Genomic DNA, 12,388 nt, shown 5'->3' on the forward strand with positions numbered 1-12,388 from the left:
CACAACTTCATCCCTTGAACAAACTTGACTCGCTCAGAGATGGTTTTATTCATAAATTTCCAACACTTGTGTAGACTGTGACCTGACTTCTCACAAAAAACACAGCTTGTGGAGGAAGCTTTTTCATCTGAGTTAGTTGCTAGTACCTTTGCTCCGAGAGCTCTGCTCTTTAAAACCTTGATCTGCTCACCTTCAGCAGGTTTCAGAGCATGGAGAGATGTTATTGGGTTATTAGCAATCTTAGCTTCACGTGTGAGAAACCTTACAAACTGCTGGAAGCTTGGGAATGTGTGACTTTCTTCCTCCACTTCTATGACCTTTCTGTTCCATCTCGAGGTCAGCCAGTCTGGAAGCTTTGCAAGTAACTTCTGGTTCTCATTGCAGTCATTAAGTACTTTGAGGCCTCTGATCTGAGTCATAGCAGCCTCACAGCTCCGAAGAAAATCAGCAAACTCTTGAAGTTCGATACTGCCTTTGGAGCTTATCTTGGGCCATGCCTCCAGCTTATCTCTGAATGCTTTGGCTATGAGGAATGGATTTCCATATCTTTCCTCGAGAATCCTCCATGCTGCGTGATAGGCTGACTCTGAACCAAGCAGGAAGTAGCTCTCTATAGCCTTTTTAGCAGGTCCACCCACATACTTTCGCAAGTAATATATCTTTTCTTCGGCTGGAATGTTTTTCCGATCAATGAGTGTCTGAAATGAAACCTTCCAGTCATTGAATCTGAGTGGGTCGCCATTGAATATTGTTGGTTCAGGTATAGGAAGACGACCTGCACTGATGGACTCTGCAAGTGCTCTAACAAGAGCTGCTGTGCTGTCATCCTGCTTTGAATGTGCCCGGTCTTGTGGTGAAGAATGGTGCTGCAACAGATTATTTTCATGTTTAACTTCTTCCTTTTCCTTCATACAGACACTTTGATGGAGTAGACTGCTTATTTCTTTATCTGAGCACTCACTCTGATCATACACTCGCTGACGTGCCTTAGCAGCCTTTAACTTTTTAACTATCTCTAGTCGCTCCAGTTGTCTCCGCTTTGCATCTAGCACCTTTTGTCTCTCTGCAGCTTCAGCTTCAAGCCTTTCCAATTCCTCAATGCAACACTCTTGTTCTAGTAGTACTTCTAGAGTAGCTTCATTGGCAGCAACTTCAGCAGCGGCATCTTGTCTGCTAACAGAAATCCGACTTGAATGTCTGGAGCTGCTTTGAGCATGAGAGGACTTAGTGCATTGGGATTTGATACTTATCTTGTCAGAGGCTACAGACTTGAATATAGACGATGTCGCCCTGTTGCCTCGTTGTTCATCTCCTCCACCGTTATCTGCTGTCTCCAAACGATCTTTTGCAGTTTGGATGATCTTCCTGGTTACTGCATCACAGGTGTCAATTCTGCGACGTGTGTCATGGTCAGGGTTGTCTATGTGCCTTAACTCATCATAAGCAATGTTCAGATTCTCTGAGGCAGCACTTATTTTGCTTATGTGTTCATGTAGCAGGTTGTTTGAGCATTGTCCACTCAAAGCTTGCTTGGCGTCTTTAGCAATAGCCTTCCACTCCTCATAGCTCACAGTGAAACAGTGAGCAAATCTTCTTATTTGCTCATTGTACAGTTCTTGGCCCTTTTCTGTTAACTTTCGGTCTCTTTGGCTTCTTTGTGAGGAAGTGTGGTCATTAGCTCTTGTGCCTTTAGTAGCCTGTGGTTGCATGTCTATGCACTGCTGCTCTATACTTTCACCTACATTAACCTGCTCTCTCCCAGAGGTAAGACTAGGCTCTGACATTGTTACTTGGTATACTTAAATTTGGGTTAAATCTAATTTGGCCTGTAGCTAAGTGATTCAGCTCCCATTAGCTATTCACATTTATACTATTTTTACCACTAATATTATTTTTTAGAACATATTCACATCTACTTCACACAAATCAATATCACGTTGTTCTATGAAATGCAAAATTCAGTCTCTTGGTTGTAGCTTAGTTAACACTTAAACATACACACAACTATACCGTATGAATATGAAGGCAAAAATGTGTCAGTCTCTTGTGGGAAATAGTTTTAACTTCTTTGCATCAGCTGGATTCATGGTAAGGCGCCTGGATTCTTCTGTGGATGCTGCGGCTGTGTAAATGTCAGAAGCAGATGCACACTCTTGGATGTAGAGATGTCCCTTCTTGTCCATGGATCACGGCTCTTTGGTACTGTCTTCCTCGTCTACTCATGCAGAGCAGATGAGTTCTCACTGTAGCTCCTCCAGTGACAGGCATGAGGCAAGAGGTCTTGATTCAAATACAGGGCTTTAATGCTGGTCAACCCGTGAGAACTGGTTTAAAGAAAGAAAAAATACATTAACAAAATAATGCCATATGCATGTCTCACACATCTGGCGTTATAATCAAGCTCATACAGCTAGCCACTTTATGTATATTTTACACCAAAACTGACTCACGTAAACACAAACACCCTCATAGCAAAATAAGTAGTCAACAAACCTCATTGCTGCTTATCACACAGAGGTACTAAACATCCTTTTAAATGTCCTTTATCTTCTTCTGTATACTTTCTTTGTAAGTATGCACTTAAACACGATAACAGTGGAAAAATAATTCGCTTTTGGCGGTAAAGTTTTCTCGGTGCGTCGCTAAAGGCGCTCGGGTGACAACACTCGGGCGGAACCAATAATTAGTTCCGTCTTGCGGTAAACGTACAATTCAGAAGAAATTAAATAATAAAAAGTGCAAATACATGAAATAAACTGGCGACAGAGGCAGTTACACCTTACCTTCGACATCAACAAGCGACAGACACACGGGCATCTTTGCTCAGTAATCTCCTCTCCCCATCGGTTTCACTGGGATGACATCCGGTGGTGTGGCATGGTAAAGCTTGCTCAAAGGGGAAAATAACCAACCTGTACTGTCTTCTTCAGACGGCGGTTTTGGAACTTATTTCAGGCTTAACATCGCCACGAACCTCCACATTCGTATTGGAATTGCAAGCAGTCATTCGCGGTTTCCATCTGTTCGGCCATGGCGGCACATAAACCAGTGGAATGGGTTCAGGCCGTGATAAATAGATTCGACGAGCAGGTAATATTATATTGTATATGAGTTGGAAGTGGGAGTAGTTAGTTAGCTGCAACTGCAAGCAGTGAAGCATTTGGAGGGCTTGAACAGGTAACTAGCTAACTTATTTCTGCCACTGCAAAGTGCATACTAGCCTGCTTTCTAGCTAACGTTAGCTAGCTATAGACAAAGTAACTACTACGTTAGGACAAATATTTTTGTATCTGTTAGGATGATGTGTAACAAAAGTGCAAGTTACTTTTAGCTACCTATCTAGTAAGCTTCCCATGTACTTAGCTAGCTAAGATAGCTAGCTAGCCAACTAAACATGCATTTTCATGTTGCTTCGATTTTGGGTGTTGGTATAGCTAACTCGGACTGTTAGGAGAGGTTGCACATAACGTCTAATATTGGCTAATTCTGGCAGTAAATTGGGGAACAGATGTCACTACTGTACCAGCTAGGGAGTCATAGCTAACTGTAAACAAATGAGAGGTGTGACTCCAACATGCACTGATTAAAATGCAAGGTCTGTCACATGCAGTGAAAAAAATGAAGAACACACACTCGTTGCATGCTGTCAGCCAACAGTCATGTTACTGTCTGTCTGAGGAATCTAGATTTGCAACCTGGCCATTGTCGTAGTAAATATTAAAATGTTATAGCTTGGTCTGACTAAAATCTTGTGCATGACCCATTTTAATGTTAGGAGCTTGTTTTCAATCAATGCTGTTCCTATGCAAGAACAATGGACAGAGCCAATATCTTCTCAAGGACAACACCCACGCCACAGGCCACAATCTGGTTGCTCCCCACGAGACTTTCCTTTGAGAACATACACACATTCACACACACATCTCCATGCATACGCACACTCATCCTCATGCCTCACGAGTTACGCACACACACACACTGCACTTCTTTCTACTGGTCGGGTGCCTAGGGCAGAGGACTCTGCCGTGCACAAAATGGGGCTTCTACTCTGGACAGAGCAGACCCGCCTCCTACGCCTCGGGAACCAATCAAGGGACTAGAAGAAGGACCCCTTCCTTTGTGTTGCATTGTATAAAGTAATGCTGAAAACTCTGTTTTTCATCCCTTTCAACTGTCTCGATAAGAGGCAACTGAATGGGTCCATGCATGTAGCTTGAGCAGTACCAGCTATCTCTGTTGTTTAATAAACTGCCTTTTGCTTAAACATATTCCTCTCCGTCTAGCGTCGTTGGTTCTGTACTTCCTCTCCTGTATGGTTTCACCAACAAAAATGGTAGCAGAGGATGGTTTTTAATTCGATCTAAAAGTTGGTGCGAGAGGAAAAGGCAAATCATCGATCTAAAAACAGACGGAAGAGTGACCTGAAAATCCTGGAGAAATCAACTATTCGTCTTGGCTCAGGAACCTGATCAGAGCGCGCTCTTCTAAAAAGGTATGCAGAGCCTGTTAAAACGAAATCTTGCATATTGTATTATAGACCAATACCAAATTATGATCAGTAGTACTGAGCGTGAGTATGAATACTTGTTAAATAATTTTCCATCCTAATGAATTAAGGCATACATGAGATATCTGGTACTGTGTTTTATACTAAGGAATTAAGGAATAAGGAATTAAGGAATAAGGAATAAAGATAAACGTATCCAGAATGTGTCGAACTATGGATTGACGCATTGGTGGATAAGATTTGACCCACAACTAGATTCCTAAAGGGACCCAGTTTGAACTGAGACCTTTTGCATAAATCCTATTAGGGGAGGTCCTACCCTATAGGTTGCGAGGAGGTAGAAGTTTAACTGTGGCAGAGTTCTAGACATTAGGTGGGGGAGAATCACCGAAAATTGACCAGAGGTATTAAATTCCCGGGGATGCCAGTTATCTCTGTGATTTCACACTTAAAACGTTCCATATAAATGGTTGTGTGAAAGGTACAATTAAGCTGAGATTAAGTCTTTCCTAGTGATTGAGTTGTCTAAAGAAAATCCTTTGATAGGGATCCAGTTGCTTCTGTGACTTCACATAAGTATAAGGTTGTGTGAAGGGTGGCAGTTGAACTGAGACTATGTTTTAGGACGCTCTGGTAACCTACATTTTTTAAGGTATTGTATTCTAATTGGCAGTTTTGTTTTGCTGTGTTTATATTTTAACGTGTCTGTGTTATATCTTAAACGTGTAATGGATGATGGGAAGTTATAGTGAGACTTATGAGACCGAACACCAATCTGTGGAATTGAGTGAATTTGACCTAGGGTTTCAGGAACCGGGGACTGGGGAGACTGATATTGAAGTTGTGCATGATTCTAGAACAAGCGTGAGATAACTAAAGCGTGGTGTGTGCTGTGTGCAGAGATTACTGCATTGGTATATGTGACTGGAATTCTGATTCTTATGATAATAATTGCATTACAAATTATATAAATTAGCCTCTTTATATGCGAGGGTGTCATACATGAGATAAGTCTGTATTTGATACCGATAATACATCCAAGATAGAGAAAGCAAGATGGCAGGACCAAACATAACCATACCCAAATTCAATGAATACATAGAACAACGAATGACAGGGAGAGTAATGCCTGGTCCACCAAGGGAGGGAGGTCATATGCCCGCCCTTGATGTACAACAGATAGAAATGACTGATTATGTGAAGAAATTGACGGAATTTTCTGCAGCACTCTCTTCTCAGGCGCAGAAGGCCCAAGAGGGGGAGCTGTCGGGAAGTACGCTGACACTGAAGGTAAACGTGGGAGGCTGGGTGAGGGTTAAAGTCCACAAGAGAAAGTGGCTGGAACCCAGGTGGACTGGACCGTACGAAGTGAAGGAGGTTACTTCACACTCAGTCCAGGTCAGAGGTAAATTAGGCGCACACTGACACCATCTAACTCATTGCACACCAGCCCCCACTCCTTCTAGATCACTGACAGAAGTCAGGGCTGATTTGAGCAGCGAGAACCAATCCTGACAACACAATGAAGAAACCCTTATGGGAACAACAATCTCACTCAGGGTGAAGAATAACTTTTTCCCCCTGGGAGAGATTGGGAGTGTCTGAATGTTTGTATGTATGTTTTCTGATAGGTATTGGACTCCTGCTGGGCACTCCTTATGAGGTGTTGTTGTGTGAAGCTATTTTGAATTACTTGTTAAATTGACTTGTAATATAGAAGAGGTGGCTAAGGGATTTTTAACAGTACCAACCATGGGGGGGGGCAAATCCTCACAAGAGGTCCCAGAATTTACTGGGGACGAGAAATGCTTGATGTAATTAAAATGAAATCCAGGGATAGCTTCAAATCTCCATTATATAACCAGGTGGAGGGAGAGGTATGGTTTTGAGGGACGTCTGGACGCAGATAAACTCGAATCCATGCTTAAAACAGATACATAAGGTGTGTAAAGGAGAAATGAGCAGTGAGAGAGAAAGAGAGAGTTGCGAGGGGAGGGGCTGGAGAGAGCGAAAGTGTGGCTTTTGGAGCGAGGAAAGACTGGAGTTGGCTGGGAACACCACGGGGTGATTATTTGAGAGGTGCCTGTGGGTTTCTGACGAGGGATGAGATGGGTGAGAAAGTAGAGAATATTTACATTTGCATCTTTGGTGATTTGGCAGCTCTTGTCCAGAGCGACTTGCAGGAGCGATTGGGGTTGAGTGCCTTGCTCGAGGGCACATCGGCAGATTTTTCGCCTGGTCGGCTCGGGGATTGGAACCGGCGACCTCTCGGTTCTTGGCGCGGCGCTACTGATCACTAAGCTGCCTGCCGCCCCATATGAGTTTAAGGTTGTGGCGTTGTTTGATCATGTGATAAGGTTTAATTTGTAATCGGACCATAACTAAAGTGGTTGTAGAAGTAATGTATAGGTAGGGGAGAGCCAATAGGGGGCTCCATTGAACTATTATGGTTTATTTGGCATTTCAATGGCATAAGGTGAAATCTGTATGCATGAGGGGAATTCGATTATGTATTATTATAGTATTATGGACACTCCGTAATAAATAAACTGAACCAAACAAGACGTTACTACAGCAATAGAGAATAGTTAATGTTGTTACGTTAGTTCTTAAACCCGATGATAGAGGAAAATGCAGAACGCTGTTAGAGTGTGTTTTATTTAGGCTACTAGGGTGTTTGAGACGGAAGGGCTGGCTAGACGGGGGTGATGACGTGGCTGGATGTGCGACGTGAAAGTATTTACTTTGTGAGAATCGTAGATGGTGTGGAGTGACTGGCGATGTCCCTGGTTCGAACACAGGTAGGGACAGTAGACAAAGCTTTCGCAGTGGGGCTATATACCTAGATTACTATGTGGATGTGAAAGGTTGAATTAGATAGCTTAAATAGAAGTATTCTAGAAAAGTCTATGAAAATATGTTATAAGGTTACCATGCGCTCTCCCCGAAGGAGCAAGGGGAGGGTGAGAGACAGTACAGTTCAGATGGTAGGAACATTATTAAATGTATGCTAATCAACGATAGCAAGTATTTGTTTTATTAATTAGGGCATAATCAGAGAGAACAGTTAAATAAATTGAATAGCGAACTGAAATGGTTTAGCGGGAAAATATAAATGTTTGGTACATGTAGCAGAGTTAGGGTAATCAATTAAATAATAATTGTATACTCGAGGAATTTTGAGTGGTTTTATAGATTAGTTATGAGGAATTAGATTGATACAAACAATTATTGATGGGTTAAGACTGGGGATAACCAGGAGAAAGAGATTAGCTCATCTCGTTGGAATGTTGCCAAGGGCTAGGGGAGCAGTAGTGAAGTTAGGCCGTATTTAGGTCATAAAAGTGAGCTACCAAATTAAGGCCTGGCTATTTGTGGTTGTTTTTCAAATTGGGTTTTCAAATAAAAAACAACACACCTAGTATGATGTTTATAAAGCCTTGTTTCAATTTTGGGGGGTTTTCAGCAGGTCAAGGGTTATAGGTCTTAAAGGTGCACACAGTGAATTTTATGGATTTTTTAGGTTTTGGCTGAGTTTGGGGTATATATGATTTCTTATGAGAATGAATGTCATGAGGACTTAATGAACACTTGGGATAACTAACATTTATGAAATATTTAGAATAATGGTAATTGTTTAGTATACTATGGGATTAAACAGTTCGTTAAATGATTTCAATGGCCTCTGAACTCTGTTTTAACATTCTGGTGTTAATTAATCATCCACACTAGTACATTCTAAAGGCATGAGAGGAAGACTTTAAGATAGTTTATTTTACTAAGTTGAGGGTAATTTATAGTACTGTGAAAATTGTGAAGAAGATTATAATTTGGTAATAATATATTTGATTTGAACCATAAATAACAGAAGAGAGAGTGGAGGAATGGCAATTGGATAATGAAATACCAATATTAACTAAAGTGATTGTTTAGGTAGGTGGTAATATTGACACATGGCCAAATCATGTGTCAAAGAGGGGGATGGTTGGATTAAATATTAAATATATACGAAGGAGAGGACAAAATACTTTTTTAAAAAAACATGTATGATAGTTTATTAACCACACCTGTATGTCAGAGGTTTTGTGCCCCACAGGTGAACTAAAGGAGAAGGTGACCCACTCTATCTAACCAGGAGACTGAATCAGGCCTGGCGGGAAGGGCCCTACCAAGTACTGCCTTTGCCAGCAGAATAGCTGAGAGATCCATCTGGGTGCATGTCACACACTGTACAAAACCAGCTACACCTGACGAACAAACACAGAGTTAGGAGAAAGATCCGATCACCACTATGGTCCGGGGGTTGCCTCCTTAACGAAGATTCCCTTACCCTGTCTGATCATCCCTGTGTGAGTTCGATAGAAGGTAAAGCAATGGGTTGGCCTCTGGCATCTGACATGTTCTCAGGGCAAGGGTGGGGATTCACAGGTCTCCCGACGGTAGGTAGCTGTCTGATTGTGGGGGCCATATTCCTAACACACACGGACCCTCCTGTTTCAGCCAGAAGTGGTAGTTAACCTAACACAAGTTGAAAAGGCATAGGAGACAGCTAGACGTAGGGAAAGGGGAAATTCTAGAGTAAACCTCTCTGAGGGAAGTAGTGAGACCGGGGCTGTGATAAAGATAGTGCAAAACTATAGACCTGGAGGAAGTAGTACAGGTGGAAACGGGGTATAGAAATCTTAACCTGTGGTTGGAATGGATTCAGTATACGGCAACAACTATGTCTAAAGAAGACTGTTTTGCCTGTGGGACAGCCAAACCAGGGTTAACAACTACTCCGTTCCCCTTGACAGGCTTTAACTCTCTGTCAGGTTTTTCCTCCATGCAAGCCACCTGGGAATGTGGTGAAAGAGTCTTATGGTAACTTGCACTATCTGTTTCCCCCGATAACAAAGTCATCCCGACCTGGGTTGCCTCAGTTTGAAGTCACAGGGGATTCTAAATTGTTTTTCTAGTCTAATCTCTCCTCTTTGTTGCAGCCAGAGGATTTTAGGAGCAAAAAACCAGACCCGTGCTGACATCTGATGGATGTGTGGTGATAACTGATTGTGAACTCACCTACATACGCAAACAATCAAACGTGTCAGAGACTGGTGAGTTGTCACATAGAAAGTAGGACCTCCTCCTGGGATCCTTTGATGAGAGGATATATATTGATGGGATCCACAATCAGATCGCAGCTGGGTTTGAATCAAGTATTTTCTGGTGGTCAACAATTAATAAAAATGTAGATTGGATAAATTATATTTAATATAACCAGCAAAATATTTATAAACCACACTCGTGATGCAATAAAGGGATTAGCTGAGCAGACAGTGGCAACTAGCTTAATGACATGGCAGAATAGAATAGCTTTAGATATGCTTTTGGCTGAGCGGGACGGGGTTTGTGTTCTGTTTGGATATATGTGTTGTACTTTCATCTCCAACAATATAGCACCGGACGGGCCTGTGACCAAAGCGCTTGAGTGACCATCACCACGCTGGCGAACGAACTGGTTGAGAACTCTGGTATTGATAGCTCCATAAACGGTTGGTTTGATAACATATTTGGTAAATGGAAAACTATTGTTGTGACTATTCTGGGTGAAGTTATGGCCTCTATGGGTATACTTGTTCTTTGTGGATGTTGCCTTATTTCCTGGCTGAGTGACTGGTTTGGTGAGTACTCTTCTATGGTGGTTACTGGATTTCTGACCCTAGTAATTGTGTTTTTGCTGTTAATGTGTTGTGCTGCTTGCATCGTCCCCTGTCTCAGGAGGTCAGTGGTAGGAGTGGTGCAGGCGTCAGGTATGATGCTGTTGTTACCGGCCCAGGATGATGCAGGTGACTCTGCTACTGACTCTGAGACCAAGCTGGATGATCCATGTTTTGCCTAGTAAAATACATACACGCATTTATTTTCAGTTCTTGCTCATTTATTACCTTACGTTTTTACTAACCACTGTGATTGTTTATTCTTCCTGATGTGAAGGTAAAGGATTCCTGGGTGGCTGGTAGCCAACTCAGTACATGTTAGGTGTAGGGGAGGAATAGAGGGTTAAAATTATTATTTTTATTTTCTATTAACATTAAATGTTGTGATTTAATTTCCATATCCTGTTATTCTTAAGGGTGATTATACTCTGTTTAGAGTGACACCATAAAATTGTTGGGTTTTATTTTTTGGATCTGTATGTGATGAATAGCTTGGAAGGAATGCATTAATGAGGAGCACTGTACTGATATGGATTGTTTCACATAACAGGCTGATAAGAACACTCTCTCTTTGTTGTCTGTGAAACTGTCCTTGAACATGGGTACATGGAGTACAGTTTTTGGGGGCTCGTCCTTTTGGGTGCTGACTGTTGTACTATTAATAAAAACGTCGATAGAATTAACTGCAAACATTAATGTTAAAAATTAGGCAATTGGACACAACAAGGTTTTGAGGCGGTGCATGGCCAGTTGGCTGCAACCTCTCTCATGGCTTTCCAAAATCGTATTGCTGTCGACATGCTCCTGGCTGAAAAAGGAGGAGTATGTGCTATGTTTGGTGAACAATGTTGTACCTTTATTCCCAACAATACAGCCACAGATGGCAGTTTGATAATTGCCCTGGAAGGGTTACGAACTCTTAATGGTAAGATGAAGAGCCACTCAGGGGTGGACACTTCAATGTGGGACTCTTGGATGGATGCGTTTGGTAAATATAAAACGCTTGTTTCTTCTATACTTGTATCCATCTCAATTTTGCTGCAATTCTAGTGCTTTGTGGATGCTGTTGCATTCCATGCATACGGACGCTGACAACCAGGATTATAACCACCGCTATTGATCCAAATCCTGCAGATAACGGTCAGATGTTTCCTTTGCTTGCTATTGACGATGCTGACCAAGGATATCTGGATGATGAATAGCATCTAAGCTTTTTGTCACGTCTCTTGTGAGACGTGAAGAGGGGGAATTAAAACTTTATCTTCTGATAAAGTTTTCCCTATTTTGCCAATTGCAGCATTTAAGCTTTTTGTCACGTCTCTTGTGAGACGTGAAGAGGGGGAATTAAAACTTTATCTTCTGATAAAGTTTTCCCTATTTTGCCAATTGCAGCATTTAAGCTTTTTGTCACGTCTCTTGTGAGACGTGAAGAGGGGGAATGTAAAACTTTATCTTCTGATAAAGTTTTCCCTATTTTGCCAATTGCAGCATTTAAGCTTTTTGTCACGTCTCTTGTGAGACGTGAAGAGGGGGAATGTAAAACTTTATCTTCTGATAAAGTTTTCCCTATTTTGCCAATTACACTGTTAGCTTGTGTCACGTCTCAAGTTTTCCTTCTTTACTGTTACTTGGTCACGTCTCTGGGGAGACGTGAAGAGGGGGATTTGTCGTAGTAAATATTAAAATGTTATAGCTTGGTCTGACTAAAATCTTGTGCATGACCCATTTTAATGTTAGGAGCTTGTTTTCAATCAATGCTGTTCCTATGCAAGAACAATGGACAGAGCCAATATCTTCTCAAGGACAACACCCACGCCACAGGCCACAATCTGGTTGCTCCCCACGAGACTTTCCTTTGAGAACATACACACATTCACACACACATCTCCATGCATACGCACACTCATCCTCATGCCTCACGAGTTACGCACACACACACACTGCACTTCTTTCTACTGGTCGGGTGCCTAGGGCAGAGGACTCTGCCGTGCACAAAATGGGGCTTCTACTCTGGACAGAGCAGACCCGCCTCCTACGCCTCGGGAACCAATCAAGGGACTAGAAGAAGGACCCCTTCCTTTGTGTTGCATTGTATAAAGTAATGCTGAAAACTCTGTTTTTCATCCCTTTCAACTGTCTCGATAAGAGGCAACTGAATGGGTCCATGCATGTAGCTTGAGCA

This window comes from Coregonus lavaretus, assembly GCF_964263955.1.
Source record: "Coregonus lavaretus genome assembly, chromosome: 26".
In the NCBI taxonomy this organism is placed as follows: Eukaryota; Metazoa; Chordata; class Actinopteri; order Salmoniformes; family Salmonidae; genus Coregonus; species Coregonus lavaretus.